We start from the raw sequence: 24,602 nt of genomic DNA on the forward strand, positions 1-24,602 counted from the left end.
ATAGCTACTAAGAAAGTTATTTCATATTCGTGATATTTCTCCAGTGCTTTTTGAGTCAAACTCATGGACTCATGTTTCATGAGTAGTGGTTCACATGAACCCTTCTCTCATGAGATTGAATGGAACACTTGTACATTGCATATAGGTGATGCTCACAGAGGTGAAGTGTGAGGCCTTCCTAGTAATGCTCTAACTCAAAACCCCCTAATCATTTCCACATCTATTTGTTACTCTACATTCTTTAAATGTTTCATGTAGTTAAATATTTTAAAAACAATCTTTAAAATGTTTCTGGATTAGATTTTGTAGCTTTTGCATCAACGTTTCATGACGCAAAATAGTCATTGATCCATGTTTTATTATGGTTCACATGAAACCATCTCTCATGAGAATGAATGGAACCATTGTACTTTGCATTTAGGCGATGCTCACAAAAGTGAAGATTTAGGCCTTGCTAGGATGTCATCCATTCACTCAAAGACCCTTTAACCATTTCTATATTCATTTTTGCTTCACATAATTGTTTAAATGTTTCACTTACATAATTAAATATTTGAAAACAATCTTCAAAATGTTTTGGAATTGATTGTGTAGTTGTTTTGGCATCAACGTTTCAGATCTCACTTAGTGATCATTACTCTATGATCCAACATGATGATGAATGATGGAGAGCATAAGAAGTAAAATGCTTTCTGTCAGTTATCCTTATGATGGATCACAAAGAGTGATCCCAAACATTGATGCAAAAACTACTACACAATTGAATCCAAAAACATTTTGAAGATTATTTATGGATTGTGCAAATCTTCTTGCTCTTATTTTGAAACAATTAATTAATGTATTAACTAGTACAATTCTTTCATGCAAAATTAAATATTAAAATGTAAGTAACAAAATTGTTGACAAAAATGGTTATTTGATCTATTGGTGGATATATAGATGCAACTTGATTTTAATTGATGATCGAGTGCCTAAAGAATCTTTTTTTAAGTGTTATTTTAAGTGAGGTTTAATGTCTTTGACTAGTTGAGCTAATGTCTGACTATTTGATTAGTTGAGTGAGGAAAGTGACTCACCAATTGATTTGCATAAATGCTCTTCATATTCTTGTCTCTTTTGTTGGTCTAGAGTTCAAATATCACATTTCCTTCCCTATGCGCTCCATTAATTAAAGGCTTCAAGCTGACGTTTGATCCATTGGATTTCAATTCTTCGTCTCTTATTATCGAAAGCTCTCGTATGATCATTATGACTATTCATTCTATTTTAATTTATTTTCTTTAAAATGTTTATGTACAAAATAAAAAAGCAAGGGTCAAATTCTTCAAATTATAAAATTCTAATTTTAAAATGCTCTTAATTTTGAGCATCATTTTGAGGAAGGAATGTTTGTTGATAGCTAACTTGTCATCATCACAAATAAATCACACATCCACTAACATCACTAGTGGGAAACCTAAGACACCAATAAAAGCAAAACATGTGTTAGAAAGGATTTAAATGTATTCACAAGAGAAGCCTTGAATTGTAAGTGACCACCCACTTGTAAGAAAATGATTGTCAAATTGAATCAACACTATTCACGTGTGCATGATTTGTGTGCTTGGTTATAACAATGATGGCAGTGGATGCCATGGCTCTCCACAAAGGACATCAATTCTATGTTCTAGAGTTTCTACAATTTAATGGATGGCAATGAATCTCAATACTATTGAAGCATGTCATCAACCATCTTGATACATGGTGTAGTGGAAGATCATATTCAAATTTGAATATGAAAACGACTTAAGACGAAGAAGCTTCTATCTTGAAAGTAGAGACTTGAATGATAATCAATTTTGGTCAATATGATCTAACTTCGAACATGGTCAAATAAAGGTGCGGAAACAATTGAAAATAATATGGTTGTTTATATTTTCACAACCATCAACCCAACCTGGAAAATGATCTATCAACAATGATGATGAGTGCTTTGTATCAATAATACATTTATTACCTCAAATAGTATGTAGAAGCCAGTAATCCTTAGTAGCTCTACCATCTACGCTCAAATTGTAGAATCACAAAACTCAAATCATACTATGTTTGCCTCTCGATAGTTTGAACACTGGCTTGAGGCTTATAGCATCTTGTTTGAAAGAGAGTAGCAACTTTTTTTTTCTTTTTCTAAAGCTTAAAAGGTTGTTCTATTTCCTTATTTCAAAATTTCCTAAACATAATTGATGGGCTAGTAATTCAAAGATTAGAGCAGATCACACTTTTGCTGAGGATTAGCCACGTAGTGAAAAGGCTGTGAATGTTACGGGGAACAACCCAATTTTGTACATAGCCATCACCAACACTAAACATAATTAACAACCCAAAGAAGATGATCTACATTCTCTTCCCTTAATTTGCAAAGGGCATTTTGGTCATATGTGATAATCCAATTTTTACAAATTTTTTTTGTTAGTTGTTTCTTGTGTAATGCACCGAAAGAGAAGGGTCCAACCTTGAGAAGCAAGCATTCTTCAATATAAGTGTATCAAAATTATTATCTTGTTAGATTTATTCTCTAATATCTAATTACCATCTTTAGCATTGTATATTCTTATTTCCATCTTATCCTATCTTTCTCATTTTTGAATATTGATAGTTTTGTCCTTGAAACAATCGTGAGAGATTCTATCTTTTGTTTCGTGTAAATTGAACAAAACTCTTTCCATACCCAAATAGTGAAGTTTGAGCAGAAGTCTTCCATTATATAATCCACTATATGAATGCTTCATATAATGGTAATAATTCTTTGCTCTTGATGGAGGTCATGAAGTTAGTTTATAATGTGATATGCACTCCATGGATCTTCAAAAAAAAAAGGAAAACACCTCTCATGAATGTCCTGTGTGATACATTATGGGATTATATTCTATATGTAAGCATGAAGTCTACAAATGGAAGTCGAGGTCAAAAGTGTTGTAGGATTTGAGTTTCATTAAAGTTTATTTAGGATAAAGCATTTTATAGTAGTTTATATATAAGATGCCTAGGAGTTTGCAACTTATTTGCACATGGTGTAGGATAAGTTCTACTTCACGTGGTGATAGTATTTATCACATTCCACTTTATGTGTAAGATCCACCTTTAGTGAACTTAACACATTATTATCTTCCACATGTTGCACATGCTCCATTGCACAACAAAGGATGATCCATCTTTGGCAAACATGTGAATCCACCTTGTGTGGGCGATACCTTATTATAGTCTCTTATTGCCCCATATAGCATACATTTCTTCATTGTACTCATCTATTGAGTTTAGTTATCAAGTATTTTTTTAATATAATCCAATTGACTTAGCATTTTATCTCTCTTGTGCTATTCATTATGTCTCTAGATCTTGGCTCATTGTTGTTTTCATTGCTACATGCAAATTCTTACATAACATCATATAATTTCTTACATGGTTAGTGTAATTAGATTTCCACAATCCATTAGAAATGCAACACCAATTTTTTGGAGATTAATTGTATATATATATTTTTCGTCTCGATTTCAAATCACACACAATGATCCATCATCACAATGGAGGAGAGTGCTAGAACATAAAATAAGAAGTTGATGAAAAAAATCACATCAACTTATTATTATATGTTCTAGCACTCTCCCTCATCTTGATGACGAATAATTGTGATTGATCTGAAACGTTGATGAAAAAACATATACACAATCAATCTCTAGAAAATTGCTGTTGCATTTTTTACATGGTATCAAAACCATTAGAGTGTCATTATGTATACATCATTGGATAAGTTTTGTTGTATTTTTTGGGAATGTCTATAGCAAGATTTAACCTCACTATTATGTTTGGGAGTGACTATAATTTTGCCTACTTTGAATAAATGTCAAATCTAAAGTAATCATATAACCCAACTTTCACAAACAATTACAATCGCGTTTTCTTGTTGAGTTGGATGTTTCTAAGGGCCTCCTTGAGGCGATTTTCTTGGATTCCCTAAGGGGTTCTTGGACACAAATGCTAGATTTTGAAGGTATCCCTTTTCGTTGCAAGAATTGCCACTTGATTGGCCACATTGCTGCTCGGTGTGTTGCTGGGAAGTCTAAATCAAGGCGACCACCTTCGTGGTGGTTAGGGGCCTCTTCTGAGCACTATACGGTGGAACAATCCTTGGATGCTCCTGTGGATTCTATGGCTGAGGTCTCTCCTGGCGATCATTTGGAGCCGGCGGAAGAGGAGGGTGTCCCCTCTTTGGTCTCTTCCCTTGTTTCAGATGCTCTTCCTAAGGGCCAGTTGTCGTCTGATTCTCATAGGGAGATTGTTGTGGCTTTGACGCCCCCTAAGTTCCAATGTTCTATTTCCTTTGAGGCTTGGGTTGCTAAGGCTACGAAGATTGAGGACGGGTGGATAGTGGTAAAGAGTAAGAGAACTAAGCCTTCTCCTCCCCCTTCAGATATGAACCTTCGGTCACATAAGGGAAACTTCAAATCAAAAGGAAAATCTTAAGTTCCCTGTTCTGACCTATTTTTTTGTGATGGTGAGTGGTGTGTGGCTCTGGCTCGCTGGTTATTGGTTTGGGAGGTTTCACTGGTTGCCTTGCCTTCCAGTCTGTTTATTTTCTGGTTGCTTTTTCTGGATACATCTGTTGGTTTCAGGTCCCTGTAAAACCTGGTTTAGATGTTCAGCTGGTTTCAGGTCCTTTTATAACCTGGTAGTGCTTCATGGTATATCTTTCTTTTTGATGTAAAGGGTTTCGGGGCCCCTTCAAAACCTGTTTTTACCTTAATCTAAAACAATTGCAAGGCAATTGTAGTAGATCTACAATCCCGTCGACAATATAAGATCCACAATCCTTTTGCATCGACGTGAACTTCCCAGTCCAATGACCGTTCAATATGACAACCTTGCGCAATGGTTTTCCTCCATGCATCTTCACACTTCAATTACCACAAGGCAATTCGACAAAGATCTACTAGTATAATTAAATGATTGAAGTTAAGTTTTAGTAAATAGTATAATTTGGTAGAGCCAACATCATAGTTGTTTACTCCTAGATATAAAGTTTTGATATTTATTTTGGTCACACGTTTCATATTGGGAGCCAACATGACTTATGTTAGGAGATCATGAGTTTGAGTTCTGAATGCAAAGGATATACATGATTTGTCAATGGTAGATATGATGTGCAAGTGCAAATAATGAGTTTAGAGATTGTATTGATGCAAAGATAGTTTTAGAGTTCATTATAATTATTCAAGCATAGTGCATGCTACCAGTTATTTCAGTAAAGGATAATTAGTCAAAATTTGTTTATGTAATTTGATCAATGAACATGATTGAGGGCTAGATCTATTTTGTAATTGTACAATGATCTCTAGGTGAGCGCCTAAATACAAGTGCATTCCAAACTCTTTGTACCTATGCTTTTAACATGACACTTATTAATGCAATAATGAGATGATTATCGTTACCATTTCCACCAATGTTTTTCCCTTAACTGGGTTTCCTCAAAAACTAAATATGGTGTTATGAGTTCCTTGATTGCTTTTGTGTTGAACTTCAACTTACTTTCTATATGTTTTGTATGGTTTTTGTGCAATCAATTAGAAGTTAATAAAAGAGATAAAATTGATTCAATCCGCCTCTCAGTATTCTTTAATCTTAACATTGTGCACCAATTTTTTTAGCTAAATTGATAAGATTGTGCATTTCTCTATTTAAAAAGTCTCAACACATAGAATATGTTGGTAAACATATTTGTCCTTCAAAAATAATTATAAATAAGGACTCAAAATGCCCCAATAGAAGAACAAATGTGACCAATAGTTGGAAAGGCTGTCATGAGATTGATAGCTTTCCTTTGAATTGAGAGGTACAAATCCGTCTTGAATGATATCCAATGAGTTTAGTACTTGTTATGTCTTTAACCTGAAGACACAAATGCAACTAACATTTACCCATCAACATGAAGTAAATTCGATCATTGGATTTACAAACAAAATAATGAGAGAAAGACAAACAAAAAACCTCAAGACCACTTATCCAATCTTTCACATTACATAGAAAATAAAAGAAATTAATCATCTTATTCTATAAAACATGAATATGTAAACCTCTTGATTTACATACAACATGTACTTGATATAATAATGGATGATGATATGTAGAAACATGAAAAAGACAACCACCCAATTAATCCCAATTAGAAAAGTAAATATATAGACCAATTGATTTGTGACATAAATGCCTCTTTATTTTTGAATATGACAAAATGACCACAAAAATTAAGAGGCCGAAAATATAAAATGAGTTTCCCTTATTTCCCTCTGTTACAATGATGTTTAGAAAGATATTCTCATTCGCCTACCTAGTCTACTAACTTTTGTAGAAAAAGAAGAACCCCTTTTTTATCTTTCTATTACATATTAAACCTTGGCCATCCTCATAGTATTTTGGTTGCCAACGTAGCTGATTCTTGAAAACCATTTCCTTTTCCTCTTGTATTACTTTTAAATGGAGTATTAAAATATTCTAACAATTATATGACTTATTTACTTTTTTTAATGGTTGCACTTCACTATATGTGTACCCAATGATATATTGTTATATTAAAACATGAAACACATAAGAACTTAAAATCAATGACAAGTGTCAACCTATGAGTATCCACAAGTGCCTTCCAACTAACTAGCCATGTTCTAGAAGTCTTGTTAATCATTCTCCAAAAATATTCTTTGTAAATGTTCCATAATCATTGCACATTGACACTATATCTTCTTGAGACTTAGTGAACTTGTCCATTCCATTCTTTGGTAGTTTTAAAGGGATTTGAAACTCTACAAAGCATTTTGTGTCTATCTATACTACCATATGGTAGACTCATGTATACCACTGTGAATTCTTCTTGTTTTAATATTTTTTCTTTGTCAAAAAAATTGTTGATAGTAGACCACTGTGAATTCTTCTTGTGTTAATATTTTGCCTTTGTCAAAAAAATTGTTGATAGCCTTCCCAAGACTTTTAGAAGGCCTCCATGTTGAAAGAGGAGATTCCCAAAAAATGTAACAACACTTCCTTATTAGGTATGTGTTTTCTAAATGCATCAAACACTTACATTTATATTGAGAATAGGAAATGAATAGACACACCCCTTCATGGTAAATGTCTATTCTATTAATTAATCTTATATATATATATATATATATATATATATATATATATATATATATATATATATGACAAAAGCTATCAAACAACACCACTCCCTCTTAGCTAGGGAGGATAAACAAAAGACATATATTACACCATTGGTAATATTAGGAATGACAAATTTTACTGATATCTCATTTAATATCTTAGAAGTTTTCCACCATTTGATATCACAATCGATATCACGAGTATCAACCTTCCAGAATATCAACACATGATATTCACCAAGTACAAAAAAAGATTGATATGACATCTAATATCAAGAGTATTGGCCTCCCAGAATATCAATGCTATTCACCAAGTACTCAAAAGGTTTTGATATCACATATGATATCAAGAGTATTGGCCTCCCAACATATTAATGATATTCACCAAGTACTCGAAAGGTTTTGATATCACATCTGATATCAAGAGTATTGGCCTCCTAGAATATCAATGATATTCACCAAATACTCTTTGAGTAATGACCTTCCAAAATGTTGAGATGCAAGACATTCACCATATACTCGATTTGTTTGATCTCATAATACAAGTTGTTATAAGATAGCCACTTTACAATAACTTCTGTAGATGCAAGTGACATCATTTGGAAGTTGTCACTTCCTCATGATGTACACAGGTGGTAGGCCCATTAAATCATGCAATCACATACATGATACCAAAAGTTCTCATGAAGTCCAAAACTCCCTCTGATTATGATATGATCAAGATCTTCAAGGATCAACTGAAACATATCCTCTATCAGCTCCTTTAGATGGATGTGTCAGACTCCCTCTGAACATCAATCTTCTAGGCTCCTCATCCAATGTTATCTCTAATGAAGTGTCAGACTCCATCTTTTCCATACAAGAACATTCTCGAAGGAAAAGATCAAGGAAAGATATCTCTTACGATACAAATAAGGAAGTTAACATTAGTTATGATGCAACATAAATGATTATAATATAACATAAGACAATGATTTATAGAAGTTAGAATATAACTATACTTCATCTTTACCTTTTTTATTCTCATAATGAATCTCTTTATGGTTAACAGACATTATATCAAATTATCAAATATCATTTTGAATAAATGTATATAATTCAAATGCGACATTATAATATCTTATATAGAATTTATTAAACATAAAAGAAAATAAAATGAACATTATTCGTAAAGCATACCTGATTGCTTTCCTTTATTGTCTCGGTACCTGATGCCTCTATAAACTCCCAATATTTTGTCTTCCTCACTAAAGTAGTTATCACTATTATTCATTTTCACCTCTTATGGGGGGTGACATTGGTGAAAGATTACCCTCAAAGAGAGGGAAACCATCACAAACAAGAAAGCACACTCATGTCACGTGAGAATATAAATACACAAGACCAATTTTATTAAGGTTCGATATTGAGCCCATGAAGGTAGTTGCATCAAAGTTCTACAACATTTGTACACCCAAAACAAGAAGACTTCCACATACTTTGGTCTTTGAATATTGATCAATCACTCCAATATTTGAAACGTTCTTCTATACTTCGGAACAATACTTTTAATTCATGTACACCGATTCTATTCACTTATAATTTGAAAAATTAAAATGTTTTCACTCAAATTAATATATCAATTTTGCAATATATAGCATTGTTACCCAAATTTTAGTTCATATCTTTTGCCTTAAAGTTTTGAGTCAGGTCAAGTGTCAAAGTAATGAGTGTGAGCCTAGATTTCCTATAGGATGATCTTTCTTCTCATCATTCCTTTGGGCTAACCTAATGCAGGAAATCATATAAGCAATGCATCGGTCCAAAGCTAGGTAATTAGGGTTTTGGCAGGGTTTGTTCATGCTTTTCCTGGTGAGAAGAAGGTCTAAAGGTTCAAAAATATTCATATGTTCCTTGTTCCCAATCATGTGAAAGACAAAGATTTATGGAAACATCTCATGAAAATATTTCTACAACTCTCTGAGAAACCCTAATTCTATGATCAGGTACTCCATTAAAGACATAACACAGGTATAATGAAGAAATTAAAAGCATATACAAAGTAGAGGAACATCGAAGATCAAGCTTAAAGACAATATATAGATCATGAGAATGAACTACAAGAAGATCAGTTGAATTCGATGCAGAATGAATACTTAAAAATGCAGAAATGGAAAAGAACACAGTTAAAGGTGGCAAAGACCTAAGTGGAAACCAATTTGACGAATCAAACATGTCTAATCCTCCACATAACTAAGCTGGCAATTCAATTGAATGAGAGAACGTATGCTATTGGCTGGTTGAAAAGTCAGATGCTTACCTGTCATATTGGGTCCCGTTCAAACGAAAGTTAAATGCATCTCGTTGACCGTCAGATCAAAGAGGATCTACGAAGGTCATTATGTCACTATGCGAAGATGCTGGATTGTTAATTCATGCAACATAGCGACATGAAGGCACATGTCTGGTGGGCCATCATCTCTCAGAAGTGTCGTCAAAGTCTAGTCACGAGGTGCCAATTAGGCAAAATAGTTTGACATCAGACAATAAAGTACTGTCACATGTGTGCCATGAGGTATATAACTAGAAGGTGGATCCATGATGCAAAGGGAAATTAATCATCATTAGATCAAGATGAATCTACATTTGTCACTATCTCGCTATATAGAGTTTCTCGACCATTATTCATAGCGACATAGCAATGGATCAACACATGTCCAGTGGGCCATCACCTTTCATAAGGTACAGTCAAAACTAAGCTACAAAAAAAGAGAGTCCATGTCAGATGCTTCACGTAATGAAATGATGTTAATTGTTAGCCACGATGCGCCTAGCTGGAGAAAGTGGACCCGTGCCGCAAAGTAAGGAAACATAACCTCATTTTGTTATCACCGTCAGATTAGGAAGAGATCTACAGATGTTTCTATCTCGCTATATGAAGCTGCTCGATCGTTATTCATAGCGACATAGCAACGATTCAATGCATGGAACTATGTGGCCAAATTCAATTTGTGAGTTGCAAAAGGTAAGTGGGTTCTAGATTGGTGTACTGCGATTAGATAGATTCTCTGATAGTGATAGAGGTGGGTCAGTTTTGCAAGTGTCATCAGATCTTAAAAGATCAATGCTTCTCGCTATGTCTCTATGGAAAGATGCGTAGAAATTAGTCTCAGCAACAAAGCGACCAAAAGGACCCATGATAGAAAATATAAAGGAAGCCATAACGTTTAAATCATGATCGTTAATTTGAGATCAAAGGCTAGAATTTGAAAACATAGTGACTGTTGTAATATGAAATATATGTATTTGGCGCAAAACAACAAAATATGAAGAAAACAGTGTTATCACAAGGTTTTCTGAAGATTGCAAGAAGCTAAATAGTCATTGAGTGTTTTCAAGAATATCTCTGATTCAGAATCATTAACAAAAGAGATATCACATGCTTATATCACGATATAAATTTGATATTTTTATATTTTATTCTTTATTATATGACTGTTGCTTTTCCAAAATTTATAAATGATAACAACAAACTATAAATGTAACCTGATTTGATAATACAAAGGTTGACAAAATCAATGGTGAATAAGTCTGTAATTCTATTTACTTTCTATTGACTAGTCATGTTTTGTTGCCCATTCTTAGATTAGTTATGCATAAAGAGTTGAAGGACAATTGTATGTGAACCTGTGATAATCAAGAGGATTCCATTTCATTTTTTTGTTTGCAGTGAAAGTGATTCCATTTACTTTCCTCATATATAATTCTACTTCCTCTCTTATTCATTTCATATCTTGTTAGATAATTTCATTGGGAAGTGAAAGATAAATGTCTACAAATCTATTAGTTATTGGTTGCATTCTATTTCAGTCAAAGCTAATTGTGAAAAGCAATTCCATTTTCCCTCATGTGCATATCTCTTCATTTCTCTTTTGCATTTAGATGGTAAATCTGCACTTAGAAGTTGGAGTAGATGTCAGAAGGACTTCAAGGTAGTTGTGATATCCATTTCACTGGGTGTTATAAGTCGCTCAAATCTATTTCTGCTTGGGGTGCTTGTAGTTATGAACATCCTAGTTTATCCTTTTTTGGTCTCAGGTTAAGAGCATACCCCGTTTTCCAATGATCTATTAAAAACACAATTCATTGCATATATTGCATATAAAGGAGTTGTACCTTACAATTCAAAGGGTAGTGATATAACACATACACTGACCCATTTGTTGGTGAACTTCCTTTTGTTTCCTCACATTTTGGGCATCTAGAGTCAAGGTAAAGCCAAGTCAGCAAGAGGGAAAAATTGTTAACCAACAAGCATCTATTTCATTGTTGTATACGTGGTATAGAAAAACTGTTTAGAACTATGGTTGGTCTAGCATATACTCATCTTTCTCTTGTGATCAAGGTTGGCATGTAGATTTACTTACTTGGTATTGGTCATAACACCACCTATTTTTGATTTTTTTAAAATAGTTAGTAATCCCTTTGAATTTTCATTATTCAATCTTCTCCCCATGACTGTTTACTAGCGTGAGGACCACCCTTGGCCACGTTGGCAACCTATTCAAAGAGTCTTTCTATTGCTTAACTACTTATCCATGTACCCTTCCAAACTGGTGTTGAACATACACATAACAATACTCTCATGGCAACTGAACAATTGCATCCATCCTTGTGGATATTTTTGGTAATGTCCCTTATGCGTTAAGGATTTCCCACTTAAATTTTGCAGACCATGAATCCGATGATTGGAATTTTTTTAAAAAAATTTCATTAGTTTCACACCGTCCCTTCTTCAACCATGGTAGTGACTATTGTAATAATAATAATAATAATATCATTCCTCAATGTACAAGAATGCTATAAACCATTTGCTAGCTTCGATGACAACAAAAATAAATGCCATTTCCTCCTTTAATTCTTTGATACCATGTTGAAGGAGAAGATTTGCTGCAAATGTAATAGCACTGTCTTATTAGGTATGTGTTTTCCAAATGTATCAAACACTTACATTTATATTGAGAATAGGCAATGGATAAACATGTCCCTTGAAGGGACATGTCTGTTTAATAATGAAATTATATATATATATATATATATATATATATATATATATATATATATATATATATATATATATATATATATATATATATATATATATATATATATATATATATATATATATATATATATATATATATATATGTATGTATATATATATATATATATATGTATGTATATATATGTTTATCCGACAAAAGCTATCAAACATCAACACTCCACTCTTGATTAGGTGTTCTAGGTGATTTGTGCCAAACTACTAGTTGTGACAACTAGAGCTGATATGAGCAATACATAGAGACTAGATGTTACTAGGAGCACTAAAGATAAGTACAACCAATGCTCTTCATTTATCAATGGATTAGTTCTCTCACTCGTATTCCTATGGATATCAAAACCACAATTGGTGGATAGTACTGTATAAACTAACTAGTTTGTGCAAAATCTTTAGTTCTATGCTTGTCTCTTGGATAAACCTTTACACAACCAAATATAACTTTTGAATATAATCTTATTTTCTTAATCGCTTGAGTGAAGATTTAGAAAACTTGATTCCTGAAAACATATCCAAAACTTAGGAAGATCCAATAGTTGAGAAAAACGTTTTGCCCCCTACATTGAAACCCATTTTTCAGCCTGCAAATTTTAAAAAAAAACATCCCATGTGTATAGAGTTGTGATGCTCCACTAGGGAACCCTAGAGAAACTAACCTTAAGGGCCCATTTGGTTGTTGGAATATAAATTAAGCATTGGCATTCAGAATGCTGGCTTTGGGATTCTGGAACTTGGAATCCAAATTATGATTAGGGAATCCAATTTGGGATTGTTTGGTTGACCAAGAATTCATTGTGAGAATATAGATTTCCTCCGTTTGGTTGCACATTGTGGAATTGGAATACTAGCCAAAATAACATGCAAAATATTATCGTCCAACTGTAGCATTATCATCATGCAAAAAAATTCAATACTTATTTGGTTTGTTGAAGTCCAAACATTTTTAACAAGTATAAAAAGATTAAGTCATGTTGAAAGTAAACATTATCATAACGGATGAGGACGAGATTGTACTAATGGATACTAAAACTTTTATGACTCTTGCTCTATAAAAAAAATACCATTGATTATAATTCACATAATTACTGATATGAAATATGTATATTGTTCAAGTCTTGTTGAATGAATCCGAATCACAAGAATTGATGAAATAAGAGTTAGAAACATCTCATTAAAAGTATATATATTTGTAGAGATCCAATAAAAAATTTGATCATACAACATTCAAACTCGTAGGTGCAAAGTCTAAATTTTTATATTAAATTTTTACGAAATCTTACCTGGAATCACTTTTACGCTAGAAAAAAAATCAATAGAGTAGATTGTTTTTGTCCTGCATACAATTCATTTAACTGAGAAACAATGTATGTGAAAAAGTTATTTCGCCAAACTTTTTTGCGGTAACTATTGAGGCGGATCAAGCAGAAAAAGCCTGATAAATTACTCAACAGTGGAAAATATATGAGCAAGTAATAGCGGAAAATTTTCCCCCCCTTTAAAAAAAATTAAATTTCAAAAATTAGTGGCATCCGGAAGTCAAACCCAATCAAATTTTACTTTAGTTGAAATCCTCATTTTCAAAAAATGGGATTTGAAATAGGAATTAAAACGAGAATTCCAAATAACAAGTATTTGAAGGAATTTGGAATCCTTGTTTTGGGGGTCAAATGGGGATACCTGATTCCACTTTTTTCCAATTCTAATTCCGATTGTGCAGACCCAAACAATGGATTAGAATTTTTTTAGAATTTTGAATGCCAATTCCGTTCTAATTCCAGCTACCAAATGGGCCCTAAACGATGCTAAGTTTACTAAACAATTTTCTTTTTCTTTTTGAGGTTAAAATATTTAACTATCGAAAAAATGGAAGAAGATAAACATACACAAGCAAAATAGAAACAATTTTATTCATCCAATGTTCCATAATGATGAAACACATATAAGGTTTTCATCAAGGTTTAACAAGTCCACAATGAATTTAATATCTAAAGTATCAGAATTCTTAAAGAATATATATAAGTACATCATGAGTATTCTCATCCACTGCACATGTTGCAGGGTATGATATGCTAAAAGAATAATCATCAAAAGAGTTACATAATCTATTGAAGTACCACTTCTAAGTATAGATCAACTAGAGGAAGAAAGGTAAACATCTGCGTCAAGCCCATTTAACATCAGTGTCCAGCTATCGAATCTCAATGGCAAAGAAACACTACCACCCAACCTTGTGGAACCTAAGTGGCCCCACTCCCACCGTGCTGAGGAGATAATCTCAAGTCCCAAATGGGTAACAATCCATGATTAAAAATTGAATCTAAGTCAAGGAATTTTAAAAGTAATCTATCACAAGTGGTACTATATTCTAGGTATAGTCTAATACTAGAGGCCACAAGACATGTAGGAAGCCTAGCATGCATATGGGCAAGTTTCATTACATGAGCCAACTCTAAGGTTACCTTGGTAGTCTTCTCAGGACTCCAACCCCCTAGTGACTCTATGTGGCATTAATATCCTTTCATGTAGACAAGGTATACTAACGTAACAAGGTCACAACCAAGCACCCTCTCTACTCCCATCCTAGTCTGTACTAGCATTCAAGGTATGGGAGAGGAACACACTAACTCTTGTTAATTACTTTTAATCCCATTAGTTTGAATGTTATCACTTATTAAGACCACATACAATGGGTTACCCAAGCAACCTCTTTAGGGCTCTAACCCACATTGCAAGCCACTTCCTAACATGTACCTAGATAACCTACTCTAGATTCAAACATATATAACTCATAACAAGTCACCTAAATTACATCAGTTCTCAAGAAGTAATTGGAATTGAGAAAAGATCATAACCCAAGAGTCAAAAGTATCACAATTAATGGACTTACACAGACAAAATCTTGTCAACAAAAGAACACAAATTCAAAGTCTAATGGAAGACCCACTACTCTCGCCTCTAGTAACTAGTCCTAGTTGGCCTAGTTGGCCATCTACATGTTTCCCAACCAACCCATCAGAAAAATAGGACTTAGTATCTCAAATAGCATTTGAAATAAGTGTAATTAATTGATCAGTTCAATTTCAATATATTTTCAATGAAATTGTTTTCAAAATTAAGTTCATATTTCTATGTAACACAATTTTGATAAATCATAGATTATTTTAATAATTTTTTTAATATAAATATAACCATCTAATAAAATGAATCTTTTTATTTTAACTAAATCTATCATTATTTAATCTTTTAATTAATCTAAAAGAAAACATTTTTTTTGAAACAAAATTGAACCATTTTAAAAATCAAATACATATAGAAAAATAACTATTTAAACATTTCCATTAATTTCTTTTTATAATTTTTTTAGAAGAAAAACAAATTAAAAAAAAAATCACACACACACACACACACACACACACACACACACACACACACACACACACACACACACACACACACACACACACACACACACACACACACACACACACACACACACACACACACACACACACACACACACACACAAGATAAAATTAATAATAATCCTAAAATTACAATTATTTGAAAAAAAATGCATTCAAATCCAAAATAAAACCTACACCTGTCAGAGATCTGGTATTTGCCCAAAAAGAACCCGATCTACCCAATTTATTTATTTATTTTTATTTTATAAAAATGCCATAATAAGCCCAAAATAAGAATGAGAGAATCCACAGATGACATCCACAAAGAAGACGAAGAAAATGGTAAACATTTAAGCAAAACAAAATTATGACAAAGTTCTACAACTCTTACCTAAACCTAATGCTCAACCAAAATAATTAGAATCCTAGAACTCGTGAAAAATTGCTTCCAAAAACTGCCTCCTCCCTAAAAATGAACCCCAAAGCCTCTTATATAGATTTCTAAGTCACAGACAGGTTTCTGTGTTTCCAAAATGGACTCCCACCAAAAAAGGAAACTTCCACTCCTATCTAAAAGTAAATCCCACTTCACTAACACAATAATTAAGAACTGCTAACTTTTTTAATATATCCCCTTTTTAAACTTTATTTTATTTACAAAATTATTTATGCACTATATTTATTATTTAATTTTAATGATAAACTTATTTAATTTTTTAACAAAGTATTTTAAAAAGACGATTCTTTATATTTCAATAATATCTAATGCACCTTAAAGATTACACTTGCTAAATAATTAATACATCAATAATACAAACTTTATCCGATGAACTTAATAAAAGAAAACCCAAGTTAACTTTTGATAACTTTTTTAATGTTGTTATTTAATTAATTTTATAATTAATTAAACAAAAAACAATAATGTCTCCTTACTAAGGTTTTCTATTTAATTTATTAATTAAAAACCTTTGGCTAACTAACTACACTAAAAATCACAAGGTAAACCATGAACTTAGAAGAACTCTACAATTAGGCAAACATAGAAAGTCAAACTCAAGGCTTAGGTTATTGAATTCACTCACTTTGATGAATTTGAAAGGTAGGGAAAAGTTAGGGAAAAGATGAATTATCTCCTACTTATCTAAGGTAGGGAAAAGTTAGATACTTGTCCCTCCCCACATGAAAAATGGTTCATGGTTGGGATTTGGACTTGAAAACTATCTCTCCTCTTTTACCATTGAGATATTACGATAGGGCATGCTCATCTTGACAATTCAAGGAAGTCGATGCCCAGTACCTGCAACCTACATAAAAAATGAGCATGTACATATGCATATATCTAAACTAAATAGGTAATGGAGGGGAGTGGTACATCGTGTAGATCCTGACTAGAAGGTGACTCTGACTCCCTCCCTCAACCACAACAGTCACGATATGTAGAAATGTAAAACAAACACACACACCATACACATGCATCATCAAAGACTTAATTGAAATCTTAAAAAAAAAAATTAGAAATCATCACAAGATTAATTATGACTCATAATCGCATAGAATATCCCTAACATGGAGTATCTCATCATATGTATAAGCAAAATATGAAAATAGTATCAACTTATTTGGTAACCAAGTACCACTACATCAAATGATAAAACATGAAACTGGCCTAAAAGTGTTTGGTGACATGACTGAAAGCAAAATGGGGTAGGCATTACAAGAGTTGTCAAATTTTTCTCTGTAAAGTTGAATGGAAGTGAGCACCATAAAACACTATGATGTTGTAGGTGTCATAATACTCTCTTGGGGTTGTACCATATGTTTTTCTTTATTTATAATTTTTTGTCAATCTTAGTATGAGTGCTACGTGATTTCTTATTTCATGAAACTAATTACCCTTTGCAACTCAATACCCATTTTGATACAATAATCTTCAATTTCACATCAAAAAAATTAATCATTATCTCAACATCAATATTCAATCCCAATGTGTATCTAGTTCTCATGATTACTCAAGTACTCAGTTGCATAACATGGGGCCTATAACCACCAACAAAAGTATTTCTACAAATAAATCTTAGATGAGACCCTTGGATATAATTGTTAAAGACACCAATAGTAAAATATAGAATGGTCCCCAAGATGACAAGCAATTGAATAGGTCTATAGTGATATTAGGGCCTCATATTTTTCAGAGCTTGTATGAAATTGAACTGTCTAGACTATTGAACAATTTATTAACAATTAATCTTTCAAACTATACACTTAGGAATGGTGAATTCTTTGTAATATTTAAGCATAGAGCCTTAATCTACACTTTTGAGATAATGAACTTACTCTTTTAACTTGAACCTTGAACTTTGAGGTTCAAGGTTTTGGTTCAATAACTCCCCCCCCCCCCCCCCCAAATTGCTTCTTTTAGAAAATATCAACATACAAAGTGATTATTATAAAAAAATGGCATAAATATGGGGATAATTGGGAAAATCCTTTCTTGGGATAAATTATATAAATTTTAAAACTGGGGTCATGATAAAGGCAAGCCAACAACTAGCTTTGACTAGGGATATATATTGTCAGCGACATATAAAGAATCCAAAAGTGTTTGGTAAAAGACTAGTGTCTAACCACTGGGGAACAAAGTCATGATAGCACATTAATTCAAGAGTTTCTTGTAGAGAGAGTAGAGGAGAGTCAGGAAACACAAAACACCTAAACTAAGAGAACCACCAAAATAAACAACCAAAGTTGTGACCAATAAAACTAACCTACATACAAGAAAACCTGCTAAGTTGAAAACTCTTTACAAATATGTACAAGTGAGAAGATCTCACCATAAGAAATATAGTTAGGAAAAAGTTACACAAACTTTTTTACCAACTGTGAGAAGAACAAGCCTTTCTAGAATAATGAGCTACATCCAAATGACATAACCTGATACAACCTCCATTTAACAAACTCCTCACAATTATAAATCAAATAGATTATGTGCAGGAACCTTGTGAACCCAACACATGTGTGTAGAGCCACCTCTCATCAAAGATTTCTTATTTTTCTTGAGCTCTTTATATAAAACTTTCTAGACAATATTCAACTTCCACATGAAGAAGATAATGCTTTACCATCTCCAATAGGAACATTACATCATTATTAGAATAATTTCTAGCATGTGGATTAACATTGGCATATAGGGACATTTCAACTTTTAAAACAAAAACTACCTCTATGTCATCTTCAAGATTTGCAACTTGGACCAAGTTATAACTAATTTGATCATCTCTAAATTATTTACTAAGATTATAAGTCTCATCAAAACCAAGATGATTAGCATAAATACTCTTCTCAACTAGAAAACATGTACTTTGAAACTCACCTTCTTGGACCCAGGGTGCACACCAAAACGTACCAAGATTGTTGGTCCTAAAATTGAACGTGTCTTGATTTGACCAATAGTTTATTGGATCACTTTTTCTCCCACAAAACACATAAAAATAGTAGATTCCATATTTTTTGAAGTGTTTCCCAACCTTAACCTTGTTAGTATTTTTATTGTTGAGAAGGTGATCATTATAACTAGACAAACCACATGTCAAAACTTAATTTGATGAATTTGAGCAACAAACAAGCTGAAGGCGTAGATTTTTAGTGGCATCAATCTGAAAAATAATGTGGCATGAGTATAGTTTAGCAAACATACCTTTCAAGCTTGAGATAGCTACACAAGTCGAGTTTTCGCTAACCACATCAATATAAAAATTTCTGCCACCTTACAATGTTACAACTGGTGCAAATTGTAGAGAATCCTCTATCTTTTCCTTCATCTTGGTATCTATTGGGTACCACATATCTTCACAAGCTTAAGATTGAAATTTTTGAGAGTCATGTTTCAATTCTTCAACAACATCATGTGTTGATTCGTGTTTTTGCAATGTTGTTGAATGGTCTTGTCTCGAGGCATGTCATGAGTAGTATGGATCTTTCTCTTCAAAGTTTCCTTTCTGTATGGATGAGAAGAATCCCTTTGTGATTTTATTTTCACAAACAAAATAATTCTCCAAATTATTTGAAAATGCTTGGGGCTATAATACTTTAACTAGATCATCAACTTGCTTCCCAATGCATTTTTTTACTTCACTTTCAAAACAAATTTTTTCAGAAGGATATGCAATAATCTCATCACTAAAATGAAAGGACCTCATAATAGGATTATCACATTCTTTTGGGAATTTTTTTTTATCATCTCGAAGTATCAATTGAAAAACTTTATATTATGATTGTATATAGATTTGAATTTTTTTAATCCTCTATACATGCTAGAGCAAGATGATTTTGTAAACTTTCAAGCTAAAGATCTAATATTGTGGAAAGAAAGCAAAATTAGATAGATCATTTCCTTAAAAACTCACTGATCTTTCCTTGTCTTGTTCATTGTTTCCCATCCAAGATTTCTTTTAATGAGGATGAGAAAAATAAGGCTTAGGTGTCCTTATAGGAAAGGTCGTTTCATTCATTTGATCAACACTCTTGAGACCCCAATATGTGAAAGGATTTTCAACATTTAGAACACCCTCAAAGAATGAATTAACTTCATCCAACATAGGGTCAACATTAGCTAGAATAAGCTCATTGTTCCCTGCTACAACTAATTTTGAAAACTCTCTATCTAAGATTAACATGTCAGACATATTTATACCTAAATCTTTCCTTCCAAAATCCTCTTGCTTCATGACTAAAAAGGATCTTTCAATAATCTCTACCTTATGCAAATAATCAACATCTAAATAGGACAATGATGATTGGAGCTAAAATAGTTAAACAATCTTATCATTATTAAGTTTTGCATCCATCTCAAATTTTTCTTTTCCTTCTATAATTGCATAATCTAAAGAGCATTTAGCACGGCAAGAATTAGTTTCACTTTCAACACATGAACTTTCATGTAAGAAAATTTTGGAAGGTGGGTTTCTTTTTTCAAAGTGAAAATGTTTTACAACACATTAGCTTAAAAAATTACATTCATTCTCACCCATGTAAACTCAAAATATTCATACTCTAGTTGTATGTGAAGCTGAAACATTTCATATTTAAATTTTCTAGAAAAAGAATAGCTTGAACACTTACAAGCTCAGGAAAAATAATGCGATCACAAAAAAAAATATTTCCTTACACCATTCTTTCTTATCAATGCTTGATTGTCATGAGGCTGAGGGATTTCTTGTTGAATTTCTTGGTCATTCAAAATTGAATAGTTACAAGAAATGTGTTGGGATGAGATTATCAAAGCTTCTTCATCATGAACCTCCAACTCTTCTTCAAGTTACTACACTTCTTTTTATGTATTCTTGCAGATCATGCAACTTATGAAATTTGACACATAGACTTATCCACAGTAAGGAAGATACACGATCTTCTTCAATTCTTAGGTTGGCTTTCATAGCATGAAAAATTCTTTATTTGTAGTGCTCCCAAAAATCCTGCAGGGCCTTATCATTCATTTGGATAATTTTAAGAATGGTAGGGTTGGTCTTTTCTTTCTTGTGATCTTTCTATTTGAATCATCATTTTACAGAGTCACCAATCTCTTGCACATAGAGATAATGTAAAAACTAAGGAACAAATTTATAGGCACTAACCTTTGTTTCCAATTCCCCAAAAAAGTTGCCACAAATCTATTGGTAAACATATTTGTCCTTCAAAAAGTGATGCAAGAGCATCAAACATGGATTTTGTGGACTCTATGTTCTGCAACCTTATGGTTATGTTCAAGGTATATCTGTGGACCACCTTTTCCTATGTTCATATAATGATTGAATTGATCATATTTGAGTTGGAGCTCTTTTGGTGGTTGTTGGTAATATGTTTTTAAGTTTCTAGGAAAACTTTAAAGATTGTTTCTGTAAGCTTCGATTCGTGGGAGTTACGTTATGAGATCTTAGATCTTGATTGTTGCATGGTGTGTTGACCTATGTCTAAGGCTACATAATGCTATTTTATCTTATGAGTTAGTTATGAGTGTAAACTTGGGGCTTGTCCTAAGTGTTTAATTAATTTAAATCTGGTAGACTAACTTGTGGCTTGCTAGGTATAAGTATAGATTTAATGTCTCCATTTTGGAGGTAATTTGATTTAATTGATTAAGTTGTCCAAAATAATGAATATTTTATGACGATGATTAATTAATTATTTTAATTAAATAAATAAGTGGTATTAAATTAATTATTTATAAAGTTATCAAATAAATAAATATTAAAAGGTAACTTTATATTTAATTAATTTAATAAAGTGACTTGAATTATAAAATATTTTATAAAGTCACTTAATAAATAAAATAAAATAATGTTCTAGAAGTTTCTGGAGAAAGTGGAGAAAAAAAGAATAAATAGGCATCCTGGGCTTCATTCTCACCAGGGCAGATTGGATGTTGATGATTGATGATTTCTTCTTGAGTATTTGTGGAGCCAAGTGGTCTGCAGATAATCAATTTGTCTTTGGGAATGAAAACTCCCATTGATAGCAATTTTGAGGGTGTGACATATCACCTAAATTAGTGTAGCTGTGGGAAGGATATATCAGTCCTTTCACTTGTACCTAATTGGTGGCTAAGGGCCAAGTTCTTTTGCTAGTTTGGAGTTTCAATTAGAGCCATTAATTGGAGAAGCTTGAGCTTCCATTGATGAAGCTTGGAGCTGGAGATTTCATTATAATCTGATATCGATCCAATTTTATTACAATCATTAGGGCCAACATATAGGAGATTCAATTTGGCATAAAGGAGCAACATATTCATTTAATTTTGAATGGGACAATGTGGAGACAATGATTCTTTGAAGGGTATATTGTTAGCTCCTCATTTGGTAGAAAATTCTTCTTGATTCTAGGTCATAAAGGGCAGATTGCATAGGGAAAGTCTTATAATTCAAACATCAGAAAGTTACAGTCATAATGGAGGCCACGATTTGCTTGTAACTCCCTCAACTTAGTTTGATTCTCTCTTCTGCCCTGGGCACACTTCATAATAGGGTTAGAAGATAAAGTTGGATGCATTTTGGAGTTCATAGAAGCTGAGAATTATTTTCTAGAAATTAATTTATATCAAAACATGGGCGACTGAGTCTGAGGATTGTTTCGGCATCAAGAGGTCATTATCATTCAAGATATTGATTGCTAATTCATCACAGCTTCAAGGCAACTTCATGTTCTAGGTTCCTTTTGATTTATACAAGCTTAATGATAATTTTGATGCATTTCATGGTAGCTGCTATAGGTGAACATTTGTATCAGCTCTGTTTGTAATTATTATATGAGTTGTAAGCCAGGAGTCTTGGCACTAGCATTGACATCATTGTTAGAATGCATTCTCAATACCATATCAATAGTTGAAAGTTATCACTTATTGTTTTATGGTCAACTGTTTGATATAATGACTATAAGCTGTAGCTACACATTTAGGTCATAATACTACATCTATTGCATTTCAAAATACAAAAAGAAATCTGCATTACAACTAGGACCTTGTCTAAACATTATAGGACTCCTTTGCAAATAGTAAATACCTTGGATATCATTGGGAAAAAATTTATGCAATTAGACCAGAAAGTTATAGGGTTACACATGATTTGTTTGACAAAATTACAAGCAAAAAATTAGGGAAAATTGTGGTCAGTTTGAGCGAGGCTCATTACAGTGGTATCAGAGCTAAATCCTGCCATCCTGAGGGTTTAAAAATCACATGCAAACACCTAGGGTTTGATCTCATAGATTTTACACTCATAGGAAAGCTCGGTTTGATAGGGAAAAAGATTTTGATAAGCAACCAGACACCATGGGTGATAGGCAAGAGCATAGCCCACCAAGAGACAATAGGAATGAGGATCAGGAAACAAGGGATTTTTTCAGAGCAATGGTTATAGCACAAGAGTGGATGGTTGAGGCTTTGTAGGCACTCAACATCATGGTTGAGCACATGAACACAATTGACAAATGGAATCAGGAGCAAGGGGATAACATGAGTGCAGTGGGATCACCTAGAGTTCATAGAACTCTTTCCAAAATAGTAGATAGACCTACATGAACCGCCTTCTTAAGGGAAGAATGTGCAATAGAAGAGAATCTTGAAGATGTTGAGGATCCTACCTTTGCTGATGTATATATGGCTGCTCATGATGAATGAAAACAATTGACACTAGGAGCTCAAGAGCTCATGCATTTTGATCATTTTGTACAAATGAGGATGGACTACTACATGTCCTAACAGGGATCTCAAGTAGGCTACTAATAAGCTTACATTACCTATGTTTGATGGAAGTGGCAAAACTACTGCACAGTCATGGATTCTTAAGTTGGATACTTTCTTGGCTCTTCGACCCATGACAAAAGAGGAAGCCATCAAGTTTTCCACTTTGTACCTGGAAGGAGCAACACACGAATGGTGGTATCATGGATTGGTTATGTTGTAGCATAATTATATTACATCTTATTAGGAGTTTGTGGATAGATTGGTGGAACGCTTTGAAAAGAAAGACCCAGAATCATACTTCAAAGACTTGGCTCAACTCAAGCAAGTTGGGAGTTTGGAGAACTACATTGGGCACTTTCAAAGATTGTTAGTAATGGTTCCCAATATCTCAGAGAGATGACTGGTGGTGTTATTCATAGAGGGCTTGTTGGAGCCTATGAGAGGATGGATAAAAGCCTTTGATCCTCCTAGTCTTCAGGAGGTGACAAAGAAGGCTAGGAGCATGGAGTTTGTAGCACCAAAGAGCAAGAGCTTGCATAAAGAAATCCCTTCAATAAGCAATAAGATTCCCCAACAATTAGACAAGAAAAATAAATTAGCACCTATGATGGATGAGGAGACACGAGAAGAGTTGAGGATGAAGATATTATGCTATTGGTGCAAAGAGCCTTGCAACA

This window comes from Cupressus sempervirens, chromosome 5 (genome assembly GCF_028749045.1).
Source record: "Cupressus sempervirens isolate cs-2001-9-10 chromosome 5, ASM2874904v1, whole genome shotgun sequence".
NCBI lineage: Eukaryota > Viridiplantae > Streptophyta > Pinopsida > Cupressales > Cupressaceae > Cupressus > Cupressus sempervirens.